We start from the raw sequence: 21,533 nt of genomic DNA, 5'->3' as shown, positions 1-21,533 counted from the left end.
AAGTGAGACTTTTTTTTTCTAATCTATTTTTAGGCATGTAGGTGTTAAATATCATTACAAATTTATTTCTCCAATTTCCGGTTACTACTTTCCTCCTCCAGTGTTCATCAACGGAATTTTAATGTGAAAGTGTGGATATTAATATGCAAGTCCCACTACATTATTTTCTGTGTATGTGAGAACGTGATTAATGTGTGACCCACCCATTCTTTCCTAACGTGTTGTATTAGATATAAACGTGTTTCTCATGGTAAAGCAGCTCACAAGTTTAATTCTCTGAAAGTGCAAGTTGTTATTGAAAATTCCCATGCTCGTTTCAGATCTAATATTTTTCTCCATCATAGTGTTTTTTCTTTTTAATTTCTACCACATGACATTTGAAAATCCTGTAGCAGTATTCTGGTTTCACTGATATTTAAATAATGGATCACAAATTAAATTTTTGTTATTTATTGATAGGAGAAAGTAAAATAAGTTCATTAATTTTCTTCACTACTTCCTTACTTAAAACATCTTGCACTGTTTCCTAATTCTAAGTTGATGACCTAACACGGAAAATAAAGCCCATGTTAATAAAAGCATGCACTAATTTTGGTTGGTGACAATGCTGTTTATTTACTATATAACTCAGCCTCACTGGAAAAATTTTAGAAATATTAATATTTTACAATAATTGCAGAAGTGATGTTATAGGTTGAATTGTGTTCCCCCCAAAAAAGACATGTTGAAGTCCTAACCTCCAGTAACTTAGACTGTGACCTTATTTGGACACAGGATCTTTGTAGATATAATCAAGTTGAGTTTTTTAGGGTGAACCCGATCCAACATGATAGGTATCCTTATGAATAAAAAAGGATAAATTTGGACACAGACATGTACAAAGGGAAGACAATGCAAAGAGACAAAGGAGAATGTCACGTGAAGATTGGAGGTCCACAAGCCTAGGGATGTTGGGGCAGAACCTGAAAGAGGCAAAGAAGGATCCTTCCCCTACAGGTTTCAGAGGGAGCATGGCCCTGCCAACACCTTCAGTTCAGACTTTCAGCTTCCAGAACAGTGAGAGAATACGTTTCTGTTGTTTCAAGCCACCCAGTTTTGGGTACTCTGTTATGGCAACCCTAGGAAAGTAACACAAATGCAAAGCTAGTGGCTACTTTAATTCACCAGACGTAAATTACGTGGACTGTGACTACATAAATAAAGCATTGAAAAGTTTATTTTAAAAATGAATCATTGCTTTTACCACCATGAATCTTGATCATCATGGACTATTTTGGTAACATAATAAAAAGATATTTTTTGGACACTTCTTTGTGTCTAGCACCATTATAAGTGCTTTCCTTGTATTAATTCCTTTAATCCTCACAACTATACCTTGAAACAGTTATTACCATCATAACCTGTATTTTGAAGCACAGAGAAGTGCAGTCATTTTCCGGGATCATATCCCTAGTGTGTGAGGGAATCCATTCAAACCCCAAAGTCAGCCCCCAGGGTGTGTGTCCTCAGTCACGATGCGAGAGGGCTTTCAACCAGTCTATCCCCTCTGACTTCACCCCCAGCAATTCACATCTCACTTTGTCATCTTCTGAAACATAGCTGTTGTCACTTTATTCAAACGCTCAAAATACTCCTTGATTTACCGTTGTCTACAAGAATGCTGCCTGACTCTTCAGCGGCACATAACCTTCATTCGGCCCCATAACCTGGCATAGATCTACACTTCCAAACACAGCTCCAGTCACACATGTGTACAGACATTAAAAGAAAGGAAATTGCGTAAGTGGCGTTGGAGACCAGTGAGGGAATGTGGAAATGTCAGGACTTAGGTTCGGAGCAGGACACACAGCTGACAATGAGTCCTTCATACAAGACATCAGGTGAGGGTAAAACACACAGGCACGCAAATCTTGACCTGGGCCCTCCTTACGTGTCTAGTCTCCTCTCTTGTACTCTCACTTTTTCACAGCGCACACAGCACACACTTCTGCAATTTTAGAATGATCATGTTCTCTCTTACATTCTGACATTTATATTTGCTACCTTGCCCTCCTGTGCCCTTTTTCTCCCTAATATCATCTCCCCTTCCCCATCTCTACCCTCCCATTATACCACTTTCATGGATAGTTTCTACTAGAATTCTGTGATTCAGCTTATTTATCTCTGGCCCAGATAAGCCTTCTCTGATTAGTCTCCCATCATCTGGCCAGCCCAGAATATGTGCTCCACCTGTGTGCTCTCCTTAATCTTTAGCATTCATCGCACACTTTTGTAACAGTCAGTTGGCTTGTATGTATCTCCACTCTAAACTTCTTGAAAACAGAAACTTCACATTAGCCTTTGACTGCCCAGAGCACACACAATGACTAGAATGAAGCAGCAACTCAATATGTGTTTGATGAATGAATGAGTGAGTGAATGAATGGATGCTGAAACCTAGAAAAACCTGGGAGTATATGGTGAAGAGCAAGCAGAGAAAACTTCCAGGCCTTGGGAAAGACCCTACAGCCACAGCTGTGTGTGGTGCTGAAGCTCTGGAATCCATGAATAACAGTACATACTGAGATGTGTCTGCCAACCAGGCACCCAAAGGCAGGGAAAAGACCACATGGCTGGGATTGGACACATTGCGTGGGCCAAAGCAGGGGAGGAAAGATGAGAAAGTCAATTCAGAAGAATGGATCACAGTAGGGTCAGAAACTATGTCGACAGCAAGAAAGAAGGTAAAAGCAAGCAGTAAAGGTCAGGTGATGCGCCAGGTAATTTCAAGGACTGATCATTAGAATTAGAAGATTGCCGCATCAAAGCATTATACAATTTTTCTTCAGAAAAGTATCCAGGCCAGAGAATCAACAAATAGGAAAGCAGATGCATCTGCAATTATATAAAACAGTGATGACTATAGTAGATGTGTGATTTAGACCCTAAAATTTTATGGAATTCCTACTAAAGCAAAAGACAACTCCTATGGGACTAGCCAAGGCCGTAAGCTCCATGAGTGCAGGCCTATAACTGACTCACTGCTGTATCTGCAGCTTAGTGCCTTAGAGACACAGAACAGGTACTTAGATAATAGGAGGATGTATCTTTCACTGACATGACATACCAACTTCTCTTCAGTCTTTCCCTCCTCAGTGTCACCGTTCATCCACTTGCTCAAGCAAGAAACCATGAAGCGTCCTAGACTTCCTCTCCCTCACTCACCCTCCCTGCATAATTATCACTAAACAACTCTTGTTGATTCTACATGCAGAATTCAGTTTAGTGAATCTATATATTTTTTCCCCATTAACACTATGTTTGTTCAGACCATCATTCTTGTTCATTTGCACTCCTGCTAAATCCTTCTAATTATCCACTTCACTTCTAACTATTCTCCTAAAATCAGTTCTTCAAATTACTTATTACCATACTAATAAGTGTTGTGGGTTGAATTATGTTCCCTGAAAAGATATGCTTAAGTGTTAACTCACAATACTTGTGACTGTGATCTTATTTGGAAATAAGTTAATATAAGGCTATACCAGATTAGGATGGGCCCTAATTCAATGACTCGTGTCCTTATAAGAAAAGGGAAATTTAGACACAGAAAAAAAACAGAGAGAATACTATAAGACAATGGAGAGGTGACAGAGGCAGAGATTGGATGCATCTACAAACCAAGGGATGCCAAAGATTGCCAGGAACCACCAGAAGACAGGAGCAGGCAAGGAAGGATCCGCCCCTAGAGCCTTCAGAGAGAGCATGGCTCTGCCTGCTGACACCATGATTCCAGACTTTTAGTCTCCACCACCAGAAGACAGGAGCAGGCAAGGAAGGATCCGCCCCTAGAGCCTTCAGAGAGAGCATGGCTCTGCCTGCTGACACCATGATTCCAGACTTTTAGTCTCCAGAACTGCAGGAATACATTTCTATTGTCTTAAGTCACCCAGTTTGTAGTTACCTGTTACGGCAGGCCTAGGAAACTAACGCGACATGCAAAAGCGAAAATACAATCAAGTCGCTCTAATGCTCAACGTCCTTCTTTAACAATCTTCTTCAGCTAGCATACAAACTCTAACTCCTAAGAAACCCCATGTGATCTGGATCCTACCTAACTCTAGATTCATCTCCCACAATTTCCGGTTTGCCACGCTTCGGAGATGCAGGACTTGTTTACTTTCCTCCAGTAAGCCTCAACTTTGAGGCCCTCATCCATGCCACTCCTCCTGCCCGAGCATCTGCTTTCTCCCCATTCCCCTCCTCCATTAACATGACTGACTCTGATATTTTCCTGTCTCATAGCATCATTACATCACGGAGTCCTCTCAAGATGTCAAAACTAGTTTAGGCTCACCTGCTACATAACAGTACAGGACAGACTTTATTCTAAGTATTGGATTAATTTTCTTTTTTCCTTTGTAAACTGTAGATTCCCTAAAAGGAGGAGCAACATCTTTCCTGTGTTTTCCACCATATTTCTTGTATCTAGCGTAATCCTTTGCGTATTACTATGATTATCTTATTATCCCTACCCAATCATAATTACCAGAATTATTACTACTACTTATAATAAAGAGCTAATAATTATTGAGCACTTATTTGTACCAGGAATTTTGCAGATAATGAAAAAATATGTCACATAATTTAATGTTCTTATCTAATAGTGATAACATAATAATCACCATTATTTCTAAACTATCGCTGAGAAAAGTGAATTTTAGAGTGGTTGAATTACTAACGCAAGGTCACACTGCTCTGCAGTGATAGAATGAGAGCTCATCCTAGTTGTTTCTGACTTCAAAAGGCCATATTCTTAATGGTTTTGCTCTATAAATATTTGTTGACGTTCCAACAGAGAGAGCAGCACAAATAAAGGCCAGGTGGTAAAATTAACACAACTGTGTTTGAGGAAAAATGAGACAGAGATTTAACTTTTAGTGATAAAATGAAACGGGAGGTTTGTTGTACGTAAAGTCCAGATTAAGAAGCAAATTTGAAGAAAATAATTGAGACTCTATGATTAACTGGAAAGTTGTTTTTAGGAAGGTAGAGTAGGGAGAACAAAGCTGTTTTAGTAGGTAGGTCAAATAAGACACTAACCCCACTGAAGATCCCAACCCATAAAAACAGCACTGGATGAACAAAATGTAAATTGATTCAGTCTAATCAAATATACAGCACTTTACAGAAATTAAAAACAACAAAAAGACTCCCAAACTTGGTGGGAAATCACAAAGATGGGGTGGGGTGTTGTGACATGTATGTTTCAAAATTTTGTGAGGTAGTTGCTTAAATTTGCTGATCATCATTGGCTAAATTTCTGAAAACAAATAATGTGGGATGTACCAGGAATGAAGAATTCATTTTTTTATCTAGATTTTAAATCCTTTAGTATGATTTTCAAGAAAATCTCTAGTTTTGAAAGTCACACGAGAAAATTGGAGTATAGTCATGGGTCACTTAACGACAGGGATACTTTCTGAGAAATGCATTGTTAGGCGACTTTGTCCTTGTATGAACATCACAGAGTGTACTTACACAAACCAAGATGGTACAGCCTATAACATGTCTAGGCTATGTGGTATTAATCTTACGAGACCACTGTGTATACAGGGTCTGTCATTGACCAAAATGTCATTATGTGGCACATGACTGTAAAACATATTACCCATTTCTTTTTACAGAATATTAATGCTGCTTTGGGCAATGAAAGATAATTAGTAGATCAATCTCTTTCTGCATACACTTTTTTAAAAATAGAAAATGAGTTGCACCCCAATGTAAATGTCGATAATATATTTAAAGAGTGTTTATTGGAAGAATTGCTAAATTTCCAGCCAACTCAGGAAGTACACATGACCCAGTCAAGCTTTGGTGAGAGGGAGCAATAGCTTCTGATCATGCTTGAGGTGAAGAGAGAAAGTCACAGTGCCTTCAAATTTGAACCTGAGATGAGGTAATTGAGAGTTGTTTTGTAGTAAAAAAGGAAAGAGGGTGGGAGAACTGACTTGCAGCAGAGTGTGATAAACTCTGCTTTATCCATTTAGGTTCTAAGTACATGCAAGTATAAAGGTCCAATGGAAAATGAAGAAATAATAGGATTACAGATGAGGATATCATGGCAGGGACGCAGGACTGAAATGCTGGAGAAAGGCTATCACCAAAGAAAACACCTGGGGTGTTTTGGTTAAGAAATGTTCACAGGAATCACAGAAATATATCCTGTTCTCCAAGGAAGTGGAACAAAAAGCAAACACAATGGAGGACTTTACTCAACTTTGGGTAAACCCACAGATGGTGCGTAGTAATAGAAGAAGGAAGAAAAGCAAGCATAGATGATATAGAAGATAAGATAGAGTATAAGCAAAGTATGGAGAATTTGAAGAGAAAATGGTTACCAAGAGGAAATATTAAAAGTGGTCAAGAACTGAAGAAGACCAAGAATGGGGCCTTAGATTTAGCAAAACATTGGTGTTCTTTGGGAAAGTAGTTCTGGGACAATGGTAAGAATTTAAGCCAGCAAGCAGTGGATTAAGCAGGAAATGACTAGGGAGAAGCAGGAAGGAATGGATGTAGGACAAAAGGAAGAATGGAACGTTAGTATAAAAATTATATCTTAACCTGCAAATAAGCAGGGGTGATTCGGTTGATATTTCCTCAGAGGATGTTCTTGTGTATACTCTGGGAGGTCTACACAGGTGGTGGAAACTCAGATACATGAGAAGTGTATGCAAATAATCATGCCAGGATCTGTGAAGAAAAGAAAGTTTTATAGGATACTGGTCTCAACTGCTCACAAAACAGGTGGGAAATCAAAGCATAATAATGTGAAGACATGAATTTAAGAATAAGTTAAAAATAAGTACACATAAAAGGCAAGAAATTCTTTTTAAAGTTACAGGAAATTGAGTAACGGCAATGAAATGAGAAGTACAGCACATTTAGGGGATGGAGGGGATGTTACATATGTTAGACTGGAAAGGAAGGAGTAATAGTAATCACCTTGCAATCATATTAGGAGGACATACTAGGGGATCAAATACTTTCAGAGGGAAAGATGATAGACAATCGATGGAAAGCTGGAAGGGTTATGAATAGATTGGAGGGGCCCACATTCATCCTTTGATTAAACTGAAACATGTAGAAATGATGAGATGATGAAATAGAAAAGTTTACTAGAGATCGTGTATCTTCTCTGCTTTGCAGAAAAAGGTATCTGGATGGTTTAACCGAAGAGAAATTAGAGTACTGGTGCTCAAATGTCAACGTGTCTGAGCATCTCCCAAGATTCTTGTTCAAAATGCAGATTCTGGGTTACAACCACAGATCTTCTGATTGAGTGGATGGGGGTGCCCAAGACTCTTCCCTTTTAAAGGCATCTTAGGTAATCATCCCCAGGTGATGGAGGTAGTCTCTTTCCCACACTTTGAAAACATTAGAGGGCTCAGAGAAAATTTTAAAAATAACAATAAAAGACTTATTTTAAAAGATGGAAATTAATTCCAGTGAAAAAGATTAAAGTAGTTAACTTTATAGCAAAGAAGGCAGGAGGGTGATTTAATAACCACCTCCAAGTGTATTAAGTGTATATATAAGAGGATAACTGACCAATTTTTCTCCATTTTCATTGTTGTCTACACAAGAGGAACCGGGCTTGGATTAAAGTAAAAACTCATTTACAAGGAAAGATTTCTTGACTTAAATAATGATTATAGACTAGAACTGTCATGAAAGGCATTTTGGAGAATCTATATTCCTGTTTTGTTTTGTCTTGCTTAAAAATAAGAAGAAGAAGAAAAATCTATCAGTCCTGGCTATTTTAGGGTGTGTCCCTTCACCAATTCTGGAAATTGGGTCATTGACCAGAGGATATTTTGAGGTCTTTCCTGGTTCTATGCTAGAAACATTTAATAAGGACATATTGCTCTTTGAGTAGGCTATGCCAGAGTCATTAACTGTGACTAATATGCTATCCTCAAGATGTGCCAGAGCAGCCTCATTAATCACATCCAATTGCTGCTAAAGACATTTTGTGTATGACTGTGTGTGAGTGTGTGCATGAGTGCGTGTGTTTGTGTGTGTGGTCATTTATTAAAATCCAGAATAAAGATAATGACTTAACTGAAAGGCATACCCTGTCCATTTTTTTACTTTTTCTCTCTTTTCCCCTAACTCTTAAGGGCCAGTCCTGCAAGCAGGAAGCTGGTCTCCTCAGCCAGCATTTGTAAATGCTAAGTGTGGGACAGTTGCTCAAGCAAACAGAGGTGGAATTCCACCTGGTTCTCTCTCCCTGCTACAATGAGAGAGAAGCAGTTTGGTTTCTGCAGCCCTTCCATGCTGTGATAAGCCATAAAAAAGACTGGCTAAAGTGACTACAGATGTTGTGTGAAATAGCCAGCATGTTTTCCACCTGTCTGTATTTGCCTAAGGGGTCAGGGACAATCAGAGTAAAGCAATATGCAAGATGTGACAGATGTTTGTCCTATTGAGATAAATCTGAGCAAGTTGCAGAAAGGTAGACTAGGTAATACATAAAACAAAACACAGACACCACTTTAGAAGATGCCCTGAGAATAACAGCATTTCTAAATAAAGACCCATTACTTTACGCCCTTCCCTTCTAATTAGACCCATAATTGGACACTTTATGGTCCTTAGTGGAAGCGTAATTAGTCATTCTTTTTATAGTAGTGTAATTTGTTGGGAGTTAGGTTGTTGAAGTGGAAGAAGAGTCATTTTGGAGATTTTTTATCTCTTTTTCAGGCAACAGGTGATGACATGGTGCATTGCCCATTTTGTTGGAAGAACTTGGGTGAATGTTTCTCCATCAAATTAATGTCCTCCAATCTATCTTGTGTTCTTTCAAAATATAGGATGATGGTCTATATCTCTGAGGCTAATGCCAGGTAATGAAATAGCCTTTCAATAACTTATTGACTGGAACGTTGCTAACATGTCAAGATCAGAGAAAAGAGAGTTAGATGTGACATTATGATTATATATGTCTTGAAACAAAACACTAATATGGGGCGTTTTTCTTTTGTGTCACACTGGCTAGGTGTCTCTGGTCAAATAGACAATATGTGTTTCTTGGCAAAGTTCTTTTTTGATCTCTATTTTTCTTTTCCTATCTTAAAATACTTCATGCTCTGAAATTTTGGCAACTGCTCCTGAAAATTATTAGACTTAAAAAATATGAGTTGGCCAGCAAAAGCATAAAACCAATAAACCATTGGACATTAACTCTTTTGAAGGTTGTAAAACCTTACGAGACATGATGAAACAGCATTCATTGCATTTTGTGGAAAGATTAATCTGTTCCAATTCAAGTCATTTGTAAATACTTTCAGCGACATAATAGAGCGTTGTGTGTTCTTCGCATTAAGGTAGAAAATTATTATGATTACTAGTGTATATTGTTCCCTAATTTCATTGTCATAACGTGACACATAGGTCTGAATACAGGCAATCCACTTCTGGTCTCAGCTGCTGCCAAACACAAGTTGATTTAGATGGCAACCTATGTGGCTGCAGTGAAGGCCAATGGAAATTACATAAACCATTTTTCTTTCTCTACTGAGGTTTCCAAACTCTCTATCACAAGGCAAGTCAAGCACAGAAGCCTAATTAAGATTTGGCTGCCTGCTGCTTGTTGCAGCACCCCTCCTTACTAATACAGAAGGAGTATTTAGTCTGGACCTTGGAGTTTTTGTCAAGGTCATCCAGTGTCAGGTAGTATTTAAGCATTGTTGGTATTGAAGAGGTCTTTCTCAAGAGAATACCAACATTTTTTTAAATGGACCCTATTGATCTGTGATTTATCAATGTATTTATTGAGTGCTTGTTATTTGTCAGACGCTGTACTACAATCAAGCTTTCTTTTTCCCAAACTCTGTCTGCTGCAGGGATTGTAATACTGGAATTACCTTATCAATGGTGATTTGGAACACATAGCATTCCATTCTCTCATCCAGTCCTTCCAGGAACAGGGCATGTAAATCATCAGTGCTCTCATGAGAGAAAGGAATGTACCCAGAGAGTTCCAAGCTTCTCCTGAATTATTAGTGAATATCATGAGCGTTTTGGAAAGCCAGGATAGGTGGCCAAAATAAAGCACAGAGATGGGAAAGGAGGATGCCTCAGGCTAAAGAGATGCTAAGAGGAGTGATTGCTCCTTGTTCTATCAACCAAGTCTGTCAATAGCATGGCACATAGGAAAATGTGCCTGCCAACACAAATGAAATGGATGGACTAATTTAACAAGCACTAATCAACTAACTCAGGTGGAAATTTCAGTTAGATTGCACTGATGTGTATACATTGACAATAGGTTAATTTCTAGGGCAGTTCAGGCGTTAGGAAATTCCTTGGCTAATAAAATTGACTGATTTGTGTGTTTTCTGTGTTCTTCACATTTGAAAGAGCACCATAGCCTCAAAACCCATTTTGAAAGAATTGAAAAAGGATTGTTTTCCCCTAAAAGAAAAATCTATTGAGATTTCCAGAATCATTTAATTCACAGTAGATGAACTGTTTCATTCACAATCTACCAAAACATTTTTTTATAATTGTATTTTATGCATATAAATTTTGTGGTTTTTTTACCATACAATCGGAAATTTACTTACACCATTACTCACGCTTACATATATGCCACTTATTTACACCATTAAGAGGAAGAATTTTATGACTCAATCAAGACATGTTATATAGCTGGACTTTGGATAATCTGAGTGAAGATTTTTATAGCCTACTGGAAGTCAATTTGCATACTATAAAATCTATATAGTTCATACATATCATGGAATTATAGAATTTTACACCTCAAAGAGATCTTAAGGATCATTTGCAAAAATGCAATATACGCTCAAAAACGTTGCAGAATAAGGAGGTTCAAACACATCAAACTGAAGAGATTAGAGACCATAGGACCATATGACCATATGAAGTACAGAATTAAATTTAAGTATAACTGCCTTTGAATGCAAAGGCAATAACATATTTTCCTGTATATAATTAGTTCCACTTATATCACCACCCCTTGCTTGCATATGAGCCCTCATCCATGGTCTTTTAAACAAAACTTAGGGGCATATCAGAATGTTCATGAATGGGCAGGTCAGAATTTTTTTAACTTAATAGTGTTTTTTCTTAATTATGAAAGAAATTATCTTTTTATTTATTGATGAAGAAGAGGAGGAGAATGGTAGATTTAAACAAAGTCCAAGCAAAATACATGAGAAATTAATAAAATTTATTAGTAGGTGGTAAGTGAAGGTGACTTCAAGGTATTCCCCTTAAACATGGAATAATATAAATAAGTTTCACTGTGACAGTTTTACTTTACAAACCAGAGATATTTATTATCAACTTCAACAAACTCTTAAAGACTAAGAGTTCCTAGACATGACTATAACCTGATGAGTAATATTTTAATATCTAAAGAAAGAATGTGTTCACTTTTGTTCTCTTTTGGTTGGTTTCCAAGGACCAAAGAAGAAGAAAAATTTTTTATAAAGAAATGTTGTCAGTGTCCTATTTACAGTGTTCATGAGAGAAGATGCCCCAACAGGTTGATCCTTATGTCTAGTGTGCTAGATCAGTACTTAACAATTGATTGAGTAAGTTCTGGTGATATAATGTACAGCATGGTAACTATAGTTAAATAATGCTATACTATATACTTGAAATTTGCTAAGAGAGGATAACTTAAACATTTTTACCACACACACACAAAATGGTAATTATGCAGACACACACAAAATGGTAATTATGTGAGGTCATGGATATGTTACACAGATTGTGGTAATCATTTCACAAGGAATTACGAAACAGCCAGAAAACAATTAACAAAATGGCAATAGTAAGTCTATACCTATCAATAATTACTTTAAAGGTAAATGGACTAAATTCTCCAATCAAAAGACACGGAGTGACTGAATGGATTTAAAAAACAAGACCCAACTATACGCTGCCTACAAGACACTCACTTCAGCTTTAAGGACACACAGACTGAAAGTGAAAGGATGGAAAAAGATATTCCACGCAAATGAAAACCAAAAGAAAGCAGGGCTTGTTGTGCTTATAACAAACAAAATAGACTTTAAACCAAAGACAGTAATAAGAGACAAAGAACATCATTATATAATGATAAAGGGGTCAACCTAACAAGAAGATATAACGTTTGTAAATATTTATGCACCTAATATAGGAGCACCTAAATATATAAAACACCTAAATATATTAACAGACCTGAAGGGAAAAACAGACAGCAATACAATAATAGTGAAGGAAATTCAATATTCCTCTTCCAACAATGGATAGATGATCCACACAGAAAACCAAGAGGGAAACATTGGATATAAACTACACATTAGACCAGATGGTCTATTAACAACTATTTATAGAACATTCTATCCAACTGCAGGAGAATACACGTTCTTCTCAAGTGCACATGAAGCATTTTCCAGGATAGATCATATGTTAGACTACAAAACATGTCTCAATAAATTTAAGAAGACTGAAATCATGTCAAGCGTATTTTCTGACCACAATAGTATGAGACTAGATATCAATCTCAAGAAGAAAACTGAAAAACTCACAAATATGCAGAGATTAAACAATATGCTACTGAACAACCAGTGGGTCAAAGAAGAAATCAAAAGAGAAGTCAAAAAATATCTTGAGACAAATAAAAAGGGAAATACAACATGCCAAAACTTACAAAATGAAGGAAAAACAGTTCCAAGAGAGAAGTTTATAGTGATAAATACCTACATTAAGAGAAGAAAAAAGTCTCAAATAAATAATCTAATTTTATACCTCAAAGATCTAGAAAAATAATAATAAACCCAAAGTTTAGTATATAAGGCCAATAAGCCTAAAGTTAGTAGAAGGAAGGAAATAACAAAGATCAGAATGGAAATAAATGAAATAGAGACTAAAAAGACCATAGAAAAGATCAACGAAACTAAGAACTGGTTTTTTAAGAGATAAACAAAACAGACAAACCATTTGCTAGACTTAACAAGAAAAAAAAGAGACAGCTAAAATAAATAAAATTAGAAATAAAAGAGGAGAGGGAGTCAAGATGGCGGCGTAGGCAGACTCTGAACTCACCTCCTCCCGTGGACACAGCCAATTTACAACTACTCGTAGAAAAATTACCCCTGAGACAGAGCTGAAAACTGGATAAGAGGAACTCCTGCAACAACGGACAATCCTAACTGGGGTGGAAGAGGCAGAGACTCCCTTCCGGAGAGGAAAAATGCCGCCTTCACAAGCCGCCAGCTTCATGGCCGCCGGGAGCAGCTCACAGGTACGCAACCTCCCTGGAGGCGCGGGGCCCTGAGCCGGGAGCGCCCCCGCTGTGGGCATTGTGTGGACCCAGCACAATCGAGACCAGCGGCATAATATCTGACTTTGCTGCTACTAAAGCATTGGGTAGCACCCCCAGAAAACCCGGTTCACAAAGAAACTAAAACTGGCTCTTAAAGGGCCCGCGCACAAACTCACCCGCTCCAGAAAGCATCCTAAAATCACCAGAAAGAAAGGTGCACACTGCTTTGGTGACAAGAGACTCACCTAATAGGCCCTGAGTGCATCTCGGTGAGGGGTGAGACCTCTCCAGGGACTGGGACATTGGCGGCGGCCATTGTTGTGGCCTGGTGTGAGCGTGCTGACACAGACGCCATTGGAGTTTTCCCTGAGACCTGCTAGCCCAGGGTCTGCTCCACCCGCTAGAGCACCGATTTAATCCAGCTCAGCCAGGGCAGGCAGCCCACCCTAGAGACTGGCCCCACCTAACAACAAACCCTCAGGCAACGTGTGGGCCTGCATAGATTGGTGACTGGATTTTCTGCAGCCTGGCAACTGAGCTGACTTGAGCGGGGCAGGGTGTGCACAAGGAGCGGGTGGAGAGTGTGGGGTGGTGGCGGAGTGTGTGGGGCTCCCGCCGTGGAGAGACTGGGTCCGCTTGGGGAGGTCGGGCTCACACGGGCAGGACTGTGTTGACTGTGTGTGTGGACCTGTGGGCGGCAGGGCTTGTCAGCTGCAGAAGACTTGTGCTTCTCAAAGACCCACATAGGAGGTTTGCCCCACCTTCCAAAGCCTGAAACAATTGGGTGCTCCTGTGCCTGAGGCCAGCCCCACCCAGCTGCAATCCTCAGAGAGCTGACAAGAGACCTAATAGGCTAGAGGTTTACAGCAATTCTAAGGCCCTGAGCCTAACAACCTGCCACGCTGGGGGCCTACTCACTTAAAAGAAATACTGCAACACAGATGTGGTATTAAAACTTGCAGCCAACTGTGCTGGGGCTCCTCACACCTGATAAAGAGACTGAAGGGCCCACAACAACTACAAGCAGCTGAGCATTACAACAGCTGGCCAGGAGCATAACTCAGCCTCCCTGGGCGCCTATAGGGAGAGCTAACAGGCCACAATAGAAGCACACACGTAGCCCACATAAGGGCCACCCCTGGAACATTGAGAACTGAGGGAAGCACACTGGAAGCCTCCTAAGCCATCACTTACATAAGGTCACCTATCCAAGAGCAGGAGACGTAGCTGACCTACCTAATACATAGACACAAGCACAGGGAAAGAGGCAAAATGAGGAGGCAAAAGAATACATTCCAAGTAAGGGAACAGGACAAAACCCCAGAAAAGGAACTAAGTGAAACAGAAATGAGCAACCTACCCGACAGAGAGTTCAAACTAAGAGTGTTAAGGATGCTAACTGATCTGGGGAGAAGAATAGATGAACTCAGTGAGAATGTCAACAAAGAAATGGAAGATATAAAAAAGAACCAATCAGAAATGAAGAATACAATACTGGAAATGAAAAATTCATTAGAGGGACTCAAAAGCAGAGTAGAGGATACAGAAGAACGGATCTGTGAGCTGGAAGAAAGACTAGAAGAAATTACCCAAGGTGAACAGGTAAAAGAGAAAAGAATTAAAAAGAGTGAGGGCAGTCTAAGGGACCTCTGGACAACATCAAGCGCACTAACATCCGTGTTATAGGTGTCCCGGAAGGAGAAGAGCGAGACAAGGGGGCAGAGAATCTATTTCAAGAAATAATAGATGAAAACTTCCCTAACCTAAGGAAGGAAACAGACATCCAGGTACAGGAGGCACAGAGAGCCCCAAACAAGATAAACCCAAAGAGGCCCACACCAAGACACATCATAATCAAAATGTCCAGAATTAAAGATAAAGAGAGAATCCTAAAAGCCACAAGAGAATGTCAAGTTACATACAAAGGAAACCCCATAAGGCTATCAGCTGACTTCTCAGCAGAAACCTTACAGGCTAGAAGAGAATGGCACGATATATTTAAAGTGCTAAAAGGAAAAACTTACAGCCAAGAATACTCTACCCAGCAAGGTTATCGCTCAAAATGGAAGGAGAGATCAAAAATTTCCCAGACAAGCAAAAATTAAAGGAGTTTGTCCCCAAGAAACCAGTGTTTCCAGAACTGTTAAAGGGACTGTTTTAAGGGGAAAAGAGAAGACCTCAATTAGGAAAATTTATCTATTTCCTCGATTAGAACGTAATGGATACAAATGCACAAAAAAGAAGTTGGATATGATATCAAAAACAAAAGGAGGGAGGAGGGTAGTTAAAGAGTACAGCTTTCAGACAGAGGTCAAACTAAAGTGACCATCAATTCTGTATAGAAGAAGTAAGGAACAGAGAAGGACTACTAAAACACTGAGGGAAAAAAAAAAAGTTAAAAAATGGCAGTAAGTACATACTTATCAATAGCTACTTTAAACGTCAATGGACTAAATGCTCCAATTAAAAGGCATAGGGTGGCTGACTGGATAAAAAAACAAGACCCATATATATGCTGCATACAAGAGACACACTTCAGACCTAAAGACACTCACAAACTGAAAGTGAAGGGATGGAAAAAGATACTCCATGCAAATGGCAATGAAAAGAAAGCAGGGGTAGCAGTACTCATATCAGACAAAATAGACTTTAAAACAAAAACTGTAAAACGAGACAAAGAAGGGCATTACATAATGATCAAGGGAACAATCCAACAAGAGGATATAACACTTGTAAATATCTACGCACTCCAATGTAGGTGCACCTAAATATATAAAGCAATTATTAACAGACATAAAAACAGAAATAGACAGTAACACAATAATAGTAGGGGACTTTAACACTCCACTTACACCAACGGATAGATCATCCAAACAGAAGATCAATAAGGAAACATTGGCCTTAAACGACACACTAGAACAGATGGACCTAGTAGATATATACAGAGCATTCCATCCAAAAACCGAAGAATACACGTTCTTTTCAAATGCACATGGAACATTCTCCAGGATTGATCACATATTAGGCCACAAAACAAGTCTCCATAAATTTAAGAAGATTGAAATAATACCAACCATCTTTTTCTGACCACAACGGTATGAAACTAGAAATCAACTATAGGAAGAAAATCAGAAAAGCCACAAATACATGGAGATTAAACAAAATGCTACTGAACAACGATTGGGTTAACGAAGAAATCAAAGAAGAAATCAAAAAATACCTGGAGACAAATGAAAATGAAAATACGACATGCCAGAATTTATGGGATACAGCAAAAGCGGTTCTAAGAGGGAAGTTTATAGCAATACAGGCCTATCTCAACAAACAAGAAAAATCTCAAATAAACAATCTAACAATGCACCTAAAGGAACTGGAAAAAGAAGAACAAACAAAGCCCAAAATCAGTAGAAGAAGGGAAATAATAAAAATCAGAGCAGAAATAAATGAAATAGAGACCAAAAAACAATAGAAAAATTAATAAAACCAAGAGCTGGTTCTTTGAAAAGATAAACAAAATTGACAAACCTTTAGCTAGACTCACCAAGAAAAAAAGAGAGAAGGCACAAATAAGTAAAATCAGAAATGAAAGAGGAGAGGTTACAACAGACACCTCAGAAATACAAAAGATTATAAGAGAATACTATGAAAAACTATATGCCAACCAATTCGACAATCTGGAAGAAATGGATAAATTCTTAGAATCATACAACCTTCCAAAACTGGATCAAGAAGAAGTAGAGAATTTGAATAGACCAATCACCAGTAAGGAGATCGAAACAGTAATCAAAAGCCTCCCCAAAAATAAAAGTCCAGGACCAGATGGCTTCCCTGGTGAATTCTACCAAACATTCAAAGAAGAGTTAATACCTATCCTTCTCAAACTCTTCCAAACAATTGAGGGGGGGGGGAAGCTCCCTAACTCATTCTACGAAGCTGACATTACCCTGATACCAAAACCAGACAAGGACAACACAAAAAAAGAAAATTACAGGCCAATATCACTGATGAACATCGATGCAAAAATCCTCAACAAAATACTAGCAAATCGCCTACAACAATACGTTAAAAAGATTATACACCATGATCAAGTGGGATTTATTCCAGGTATGCAGGGATGGTTTAACATTCGCAAATCAATCAACGTAATACACCACATTAATAAAATGAAGAATAAAAATCACATGATCATCTCAATAGATGCAGAGAAAGCATTTGACAAGATACAGCATCCATTTATGATAAAAACTCTGAATAAAATGGGTATAGAAGGAAAGTACCTCAACATAATAAAGACCATATATGAGAAACCCACAGCTAATATCATCCTCAATGGTGAAAAACTGAAAGCTATCCCTCTAAGAACAGGAACCAGACAAGGATGCCCACTGTCACCACTCCTATTTAACATAGTATTGGAAGTCCTAGCCAGAGCAATCAGGCAAGAGAAAGAAATAAAAGGGATCCAAATTGGAAAGGAAGAAGTGAAACTGTCACTATTTGCAGATGACATGATTTTATATATAGAAAACCCTAAAGAATCCACCAGAAAACTTTTAGAAGTAATAAACGACTATGGTAAAGTTGCAGGATACAAAATCAACATACAAAAATCAGTTGCATTTCTGTACACTAACAACGAAGTAGCAGAAAGAGAAATTAAGAATACCATCCCATTTACAATTGCAACAAAAAGAATAAAATACCTAGGAATAAACTTAACCAAAGAGGTGAAAGATCTGTACACGAAAACTATAAAACATTGCTGAAAGAAATTGAAGAGGACACAAAGAAATGGAAAGATATTCCGTGCTCTTGGATTGGAAGAATTAACATAGTTAAGATGTCCATACTTCCTAAAGCCATCTATAGATTCAATGCAATCCCTATCAAAGTTCCAACAACATTTTTCACAGAAATAGAACAAAGAATCCTAAAAATTATATGGAACAACAAAAGACCCGAATAGCTAAAGGAATCCTGAGAAAAAGAACAAAGCTGGAGGTATCACACTCCCTGATTTCAAAATATACTACAAAGCTATAGTAACCAAAACAGCATGGTACTGGCACAAAAACAGACACACAGATCAATGGAATAGAATCGAAAGCCCAGAAATAAACCCACACATCTATGGACAGCTAATCTTCGACAAAGGAGCCAAGAACATACAATGGGGAAAAGAAAGTCTCTTCAACAAATGGTGTTGGGAAAACTGGATAGCCACATGCAAAAAAATGAAAGTAGACCCTTACCTTACACCATACACAAAAATTAACTCCAAATGGATTAAAGACTTGAATGTAAGACCTGAAACTGTGAAACTTCTAGAAGAAAACATAGGCAGTACGCTCTTCCACATCAGTCTTAGCAACATCTTTTCAAACACCACATCTGACCAGGCAAGAGAAACAATAGAAAAAATAAACAAATGGGACTACATCAAACTAAAAGCTTCTGCACAGCAAAGGAAACCATCAACAAAACGAAAAGACAACCTAACAATTGGGAGAAGATATTTGCAAACCATACATCTGATAAGGGCTTAATCTCCAAAATATATAAAGAACTCATGCATCTCAACAACAAAAACTACCAACCCAATTAAAAAATGGGCAAAAGACCTGAACAGACATTTCTCCAAAGAAGATATACAGATGGCCAACAGACACATGAAAAGATGTTCAAAATCACTAACTATCAGGGAAATGCAAATCAAAACTACAATGAGATATCACCTCACGCCTGTCAGAATGGCTATAATTAACAAGACAGGAAACAACATGTGTTGGAGAGGTTGTGGAGAGAAGGGAACTCTCATACACTGCTGGTGGGAGTGCAAACTGGTGCAGCCACTATGGAAAACAGTATGGAGATTCCTCAAAAAATCAACGATAGAACTACCATATGATCCAGCTATTCCACTGTTGGGTATTTATCCAAAGAACTTGAAAACACCAATTTGCAAAGGTACATGCACCCCTGTGTTCATTGCAGCCTTATTCACAATAGCCAAGACTTGGAAGCAACCTAAGGGCCCATCAAGGGACGAATGGATAAAGAAGCTGTGGTATATATACACAATGGAATACTACTCAGCCATAAGAAACGACGAAATCCAGCCATTTGTGACAACATGGATGGACATTGAGGGTATAATGCAAAGTGAAATAAGTCAGAGGGAGAAGGTCAAATACCGTATGATTTCCTTCATTAAGTAGTAGATAATAACAACAATAAACAAACACATAGGGACAGAGATTGGATTGGTGGTTACCAGAGGAAGGGGGAGGGGGGAGGGTGAAAGGGATAATTCGGTACATGTGTGTGGTGATGGGTTGTAATTAGTATTTTGGTGGTGAACATGATGTAGTCCATGCAGAAATAGAAGTACAATGATGTACACCTGAAATTTTTACAATGTTATAAACCAATGTTACTGCAATAAACAAAAAATTAAAAAAAAAAAAAAAAAAAGAAATAAAAGAGGAGATATTACAACTGATACCACAGAAATACAAAGGATCATGAGACTACTACAAGTCATTATATATATAATATACAACAAATTGGACAACCTAGAAGAAATGGATAAATTCCTAGAAACATAAAATCTACCAAGACTGAATCATGAAAAAATAGAAAATCTGAACAGATCAATGACTAAGGAGATAGAAGCAGTAACCAAAAACCCCCCATCAAAGAAAAAAAGCCCAGGACCAGGTGGTTTTACTGGTGAAGTCAACCAAAAATTTAAAGAACTAATACCAGTCTTTCTCAAACTATTCCAAAAAAAAGAAAAAGAAGCAACAGTCCCAAACTCATTTTATGAAGCTAGCATTATCCTGATACCAAAACCAAACAAGGACACTGCAAGGAAATAAAATTATAGGCCAATATCCCTGATGAAAATATATGCAAAAAATCATCAACAAAATACTAGCAAACCAAATTCAAGAATACATTAAAAGGATCAGACACTACGATCAAGTGGAATTTATTCCAGAGATGCAAGGATGGTTCAATGTCCACAAATCAATCAATGTGATACACTACATTAACAAAATGAAGGATAAAAATCATATGATTGTCTCAATAGATGTGGAAAAAAGATTTGACAATTTTCAACATCCATTCACAATAAAAACTCTCAACAAACTGAGTATGGAGGGAACATACCTCAACGCAATAAAGGCCATACATGACAAGCCCACAGCTAACATCATGCTCAACAGTGAAAAGCTGAAAGCTTTTCCTCTAAGATCAGGAACAAGACAAGGATGCCCACTCTCACCACTTTTATTTAGCATAGTACTGGAAGTCCTAGTCAGAGCAACTAGGCAAGAAAAATAAATAAAATGCATCCAAATCAGAAAGGAACAAGTAAAATTGTCTCTGCAGATGATATGATCTTATATAGAGAAAATCCTAAAGACTCCATCAAAAAACTGTTAGAAGTAATAAACAAATTCAGTAAAGCTGCAGGATACAAGATCAATATACAAAAATCAGTGGTGTTTCTATCCACTAATAACAACCTATCAAAAAGAGAAATTAAGAAAATAATCCCAATTAAAATTGTATCAAAAATGATAAAATACTCAGAAATAAATTTAACCAAGGAGGTGAAGGATCTAAATACTGAAAACTATAAGATGTTGATGAAAGAAAGAAACTGAAGAAGACACAAATAATGGAAAGATATTCTTGCTCATGGATTAAAAGAATTAATATTATTAAAATGTCCATGCTACCCAAACCAATCTACAGATTCAATGTAATCCCCATCAAAAGTCCAACAGCACTTTTCATAGAACTAGAAAAAAGAATTTTAAAATTTGTATGGAACCACAAAAGAGCCCAAATAGCCAAAACAATCTTGAGAAAGAAGAACAAAGCTGGAGACATCAAACTTCCTGATTTCAAACTCTATTACAAAGCTATAGCAGTCAAAATAGTAATGATATTGGCATAAAAACAGACACATAGGACAATGGAACAGAATAGACAGCCCATGCGTATTTGGTCAATTAACATAGGAACCAAGAATATACAATGGGGAAAGGATAGTCTCTTCAATAAGTGGTGCTGGGAAAACTGGACAGCCACAAGCAAAAGAATGAAATCGGACCCCTACCTTACACCATACACAAAAATCCATTCAAAATGGATCAAAGACTTAAATTTAAGAGATGAAATCATAAAACTCCTGGAA

At 37.9% G+C, this 21,533-nt stretch overlaps 2 long non-coding RNA genes across 5 annotated transcripts in view; one reads left to right on the top strand and one right to left on the bottom strand.

Annotated features, from left to right (window-relative positions):
- Positions 1-13,641, bottom strand: part of LOC147913475 (uncharacterized) — a 126,191-nt gene extending 112,550 nt beyond the window's left edge. Inside the window, exon 1 of the long non-coding RNA XR_015548744.1 lies at positions 13,567-13,641. This is a non-coding gene — a long non-coding RNA (uncharacterized LOC147913475). The remainder of the gene's footprint in view (positions 1-13,566) is intronic.
- Positions 13,071-21,533, top strand: part of LOC147913474 (uncharacterized) — a 42,420-nt gene continuing 33,957 nt past the window's right edge. For all 4 annotated transcript variants that reach the window (XR_015548746.1, XR_015548745.1, XR_015548748.1 and 1 more), the window contains exon 1: positions 13,071-13,300. This is a non-coding gene — a long non-coding RNA (uncharacterized LOC147913474). The remainder of the gene's footprint in view (positions 13,301-21,533) is intronic.

Source organism: Ceratotherium simum, chromosome 27 (assembly GCF_057802395.1).
Source record: "Ceratotherium simum simum isolate JZ-2026a chromosome 27, ASM5780239v1, whole genome shotgun sequence".
Lineage (NCBI taxonomy): Eukaryota > Metazoa > Chordata > Mammalia > Perissodactyla > Rhinocerotidae > Ceratotherium > Ceratotherium simum.
The sequence above is the reverse complement of the archived record's forward strand: the minus strand, read 5'-3'. Positions and strand labels throughout refer to the sequence as shown.